This window comes from Entelurus aequoreus, linkage group LG01, assembly GCF_033978785.1.
Source record: "Entelurus aequoreus isolate RoL-2023_Sb linkage group LG01, RoL_Eaeq_v1.1, whole genome shotgun sequence".
NCBI classification, from domain to species: domain Eukaryota; kingdom Metazoa; phylum Chordata; class Actinopteri; order Syngnathiformes; family Syngnathidae; genus Entelurus; species Entelurus aequoreus.
The window spans coordinates 592,530-597,910 of record NC_084731.1 but is presented as its reverse complement, the minus strand read 5'-3'; positions in this window follow the sequence as shown (position 1 = coordinate 597,910).

The following is a 5,381-nucleotide window of genomic DNA, read 5'->3' as shown; positions in this document are numbered from 1 at the left end:
TTCCAATTGAGCTGCTGTTACATTTACAATCAACTCAATCAACTCAAAGATGTCAAACTTTTACTATATACACAAAAGAAGTAGTCCTCTCAAGTATTGTTCACAATATTATTCCGAGGTGCTGCGAGTCGGCCAGTTGTTGGGGTAGCGACCTTGTGTGTCAGCATGTCTGTGATCTTCTTTTAATTATTTTTTTATTTATTTATTTTTTTTATAAATAGATTTAATTACTTATTAATTTTTTTTAAAATATATATTTTATTAATATTATTATTATTATTATTATTATTATGTATTTATTTATTTTATTTATTTATTCCCCTACCTCAGGGGGGGGGGACTCGGCGGGGCGGTTGCTGGTTGTTCCATCTCCATCGTTGGGGTCCCTGCGGGTGGGGTGGGTGGTTCCTGTGGCCCCGTGCTGGGTGGTCCTGTGGCGGCCGGCTTGGGTGGGGTGGCCGTGGGCTGGCCTCGCCGCGCTCTCCGGGGGTGGGGGGGGGGCTCGTGGGAGGGGGGGCTCGTGGGGGCCCTGTTGCCGGTGGGGCGGGGGCAGTCTTCCCGTCCGGTTGCGGGGGGTCTCCGGGCCCCTCGGGCGGGGCATCCCGCCTTTCTGTCCGTGTGGGGTGTGGTCTCTCGCTGGCTTGGGGTCTGGCTGCCCCCTGTTTTTCTCGTGCCTTGTCCTCTGCCGGGTGCGTCTGTCTGCGGCCTGCTGCTGGCCCTTGTGGGCGGCACGGTGGGCCAGGCTCTGGGGTTCCTGTCGCTGTCCGTCTTGGCTGCGTGGGGGCGGTGGTCCCTGGTTCCCTGGGCACCACACCTACTGTTTGTGGGATGGGTTCTCTGGGAGGCTGGGGCCGTACTCTGGCTCCCGCACACACTGGGAGTCAAATGTATTGTACATGCAAATTCACATATACTCACACACATACATACACACATACATAGGTACCTACGCTCCCACATACATATACAAATAAATACAGTACATATTTACACAGTCAGAGTTCGTACATCCACACGCACATTCATTATACAAACATACTGTATACACATACTTTACATATACTTTCACTGTAAAAACATACATATACACATACTGTACATATACATTCACTGTACAAACACACACATACACATACTACACACACATTCACTGTACAAACACACACATACATATACTGTACATATACATTCACTGTACAAACACACATTTACACATACTGTACATATACATTCACTGTTCAAACACACATACTGTATACACATACTGTACATATACATTCGCTGTACACACATATACACATACTGTACATATACATTCACTGTACAAGCACACATACACATACTGTACATATACAAGTACATATGCACACATACACTCATGCACATAATCACGTTTCATCAAACATATATTAACGTTGTTGCCCTAGGGTAAACTGGGTATAACACATGGCACACTGACAAAGCTTAACCTATTGTTACTATAACAATCTACAAGGTTAAGGTTGCTTCTCTTTCTTCCCCTCCATTTTTCTGCATTCTTTCGTATCTCAAGTTATCATTACGTATATGTATTGTTGCATTTGAACAATTGTATTGTTGATAATAAAGGTAAAGTACTGGTATTGTTTATTATCAATAGCACTATTTCTATTGATATTCATATTGCTCCATTTTTAGTGTAATAATGCTCATTGTCATTTGTGTATTTTTTTTTAAATTTTCGCTAACTGCTTATTTGCTATTACTTTTACCATCATATTTGTACATGTCGTATTTGCTGATGTTGCTCTGTTGTTGTTGTTGTTGTGTTTGCTGTTGTTGTTTTTGTCTCTCTGTCTAATCCCCCTCTTGTCCCCACAATTCCCCCCTCTGTCTTCCTTTTTCTCTCTTTCTATCCCCTCCTGCTCCGGCCCGGCTGCACCAAATGATAATATATATACATTTAATAAAGTCAAAATACAAGTAAGGCAACAAGAGAAGTATCCTACACTTCTCTTTTGTAAAGTAAATCTGAACAGCCGATATGGGCATCTACATCTGCTATATGATTTGCCCGAGAAGCTGGGCAGGACATTATAAAAAAAAAAAAAAAAAAAAAAAGTATTGTTCACAAATCTCTTTAGGTCAATGGAAAAGTCTGCGGACTATAGAGCGTTTTCTATTGGGGCTCCAGTACTCTGGAATGTTCTAGCAGTAACAGTTAGAGATGCTACCTCAGTAGAAGCATTTAAGTCCCATCTTCAAACTCATTTGTATACTCTAGCCTTTAAATAGACCCCCTTTTAGACCAGTTGATCTGCCGTCTCTTTTCTGCTCTGCCCCCCTCTCCAAGGAGAGGTGGGGCACAGATTAGGTGACCACAGATGAGGCGCTAACTCATACTTGCCAACCTTGAGACCTCCGATACCGGGAGGTGGGGGGTGGGGTGTGGTCGGGGGTGAGGCGGGGGTCGTGGTTAAGGGCGTGGTTAATAGGTCAGTATATTTACAGCTAGAATTCACCAACTCAAGTATTTCATATACACACTACCGTTCAAAAGTTTGGGGTCACCTAAACAATTTAGTGGAATAGCCTTCATTTCTAAGAACAAGAATAGACTGTGGAGTTTCAGATGTAAGTTCTCTTTTTCTGGCCATTTTGAGCGTTTAATTGAGCCCACAAATGTGATGCTCCAGAAACTCAATCTGCTCAAAGGAAGGTCAGTTTTGTAGCTTCTGTAACGAGCTAAAGTGTTTTCAGATGTGTGAACATGATTGCACAAGGGTTTTCTAATCATCAATTAGCCTTCTGAGCCAATGAGCAAACACATTGTACCATTAGAACACTGGAGTAATAGTTGCTGGAAATGGGCCTCTATACACCTATGTAGATATTGCACCAAAAAGCAGACATTTGCAGCTAGAATAGTCATTTAGCACATTAGCAATGTTTAGAGTGTATTTCTGTAAAGTTAAGACTAGTTGCTCCTGAGACGCCGAGATGAGCGGTCGCACCCTCTTCCGCTCCCGATCGGGAATCCAAACAACTGCTCGGATTATCCCACACTTCCTCCTTTTTCTACTGTGGATTACGGATTTATATTTTAAACCTCCTCGGATACTCTACCCTCTTGAAAATGAGAGTCGAGAACGCGAAATGGACATACACAGTGACTTTTATCTCCACGACAATATATCAGCGAAGCACCTTGGCTTCGGAGCTAACGTGTTAGCATCGTGCTTGTCTGCACATCGAGGCAGAAGAAACATGCCCCTGACTGGAAGGATAGACAGAAAGTCAATAATACTACTATTACTTCTACTATCAGGAGACACTGAACTCAACCCTGGACCTGCAACAACACGGTTAATGTTGTCCCGACTGGCGAAGACTAGCAATGCTACTGCTAGCGTCGCCATCGAAGCTAACTCGGCTACCGGCTCGTCTCAGCTCAGGCTCACCTGTGCTCCTGCGGTCGGCGGCTCGGCGGAGGACTTCGCCCCGTTCATCGACACGGTCCGAGGCTCGGCGGCGGCGGTGGAGGACGACCCGGTCATCAGAGAAGGCAGCGACTCAGCGGCGGTGAACGACGCGGCGGCTGCGGTGGACGGCGACCCAGACATCGGTGATTGCGGGGAACTGCACGAGATGGCGGGGGTCCACGCGGCCTCTCCCCGGTCCCGGACGGCCGAGGACGCGCCATACACAGGATTTAGAGGCGCCTTTACACAAACATTTTCGTTATTCTCTTTCTCTTTGTCTTCAAAAAAGCCCGCCAAAAGGAAACCCAACCCATCCCCCAGCAACCCTACCTGGCCTCCTCCTCCCTCTCCCTCCCCTCCCCCTTTCTCTCCCTCCCCCTTCACCTGGAGGACGATCAATATGCCTCTCTCTCCTCTCTCTCCTTGCTCTTCAACTGCAACAGCAATAATAACCAACAATTTTTCTGGTCAGTACCACAACACAGCGGACTCTGATGCTCTTTTTGGTTCCAGTGGACTACACATCATCCACCTTAATGTGAACAGCCTCTCTGGAGCCAAACTCGACCAAATCAGAGAAATGTTCCTCAACACGAAGGTAAAAATCTTGTGTTTCTCTGAAACCAAATTTGATCAAAGTATTTCTGACTCAGAGATAGAAATACAAAACTTTTCGGTTATCAGAAAGGATAGGAATAAACACGGTGGGGGCGTTTGTATGTATATTCACCAGGATATTAAATACATAACTCGCACTGATCTTAACCACAATAACCTGGAATCTGTGTGGGCGGAAATCAAATTTAAAAATGCTAAGCCGGTACTAATAGGGACTGTTTATAGACCCCCTAATCAGAGTGATTTCTATGGGGCTTTGGAAGAATGCTTGGCGGGGACAGACAACATGGAGAAAATTATAACTGGGGATCTGAACACAGATATTCAACGCAAAGATGCGCCTGTCTTCAGATCCTTCAGCAAGTTTTGTAATCTGCACGGTCTTTCCCAGCTAATAGCGCTACCCACAAGGGTGTGTGATTCCACCCAATCAACCATAGATCTCATTCTCACTTCAGACCGGCCTAAAATAAAAAATAGTGGGGTCATGATCTGTGGTCTTAGCGACCACTATCTAACCTTCTGCACCCGTAAAATAGCTAAACCTAAAGCCAATGGCCACATAACAGCCCAATCCAGATCCCTCAAAAAATACTCCAATGACAATTTCAATTTAAAATTAGATGAGTGGGACTGGTCCCCTGTGCTCGCGAGCAACCTGGTCGATGTCGCTTGGGATCGCTTCAAAACGGCGTTCCTAAAGATACTAAATGACATGGCTCCCGTGAAAACAGTCAGGATCAAAGCCCGCTCGGAACCATGGATGAATCCGGACCTATTAGCTGCCATAAAAGACAGAGACAGGAAATACTCTGAATACCAAAAATGTAAAACAGAAGTAGATAAACAACCCAATAATATCAACCTCAAATTACTCCTTTCAACTCTCAAAAAGCAATGCAATAAATTAAGAAATAAGTCAACCAACCTGACTAAATCCTTAAAAAAAAATTACATTAACGACAAAATAGAGGAAAACACGAATAAGCCACGTGAGCTCTGGAAAATTCTCAACAATCAGCTTCCTGGTTGCAGCCAGAAACTTAAAACAAGACTCACCAACATCAGCATCAAGGAGGGTGACTCCCTCATTACAGACAAAATGGAGGTAGCTAGCAGACTTAACGCCTTTTTCACCAGCATAGCTGCAACTCTTGTCAACAAGCTGTCCCACCACTCTGGTCGCTTTGGTGTAGAACACATTAAAGCCTTCTACAGAAAGCTAGGAGTATCCAACAATGATTTCAAATTAGAAATGGTCACAGCTGATGAGGTGTTTAAAAAATTGAGCGCGCTCCACCC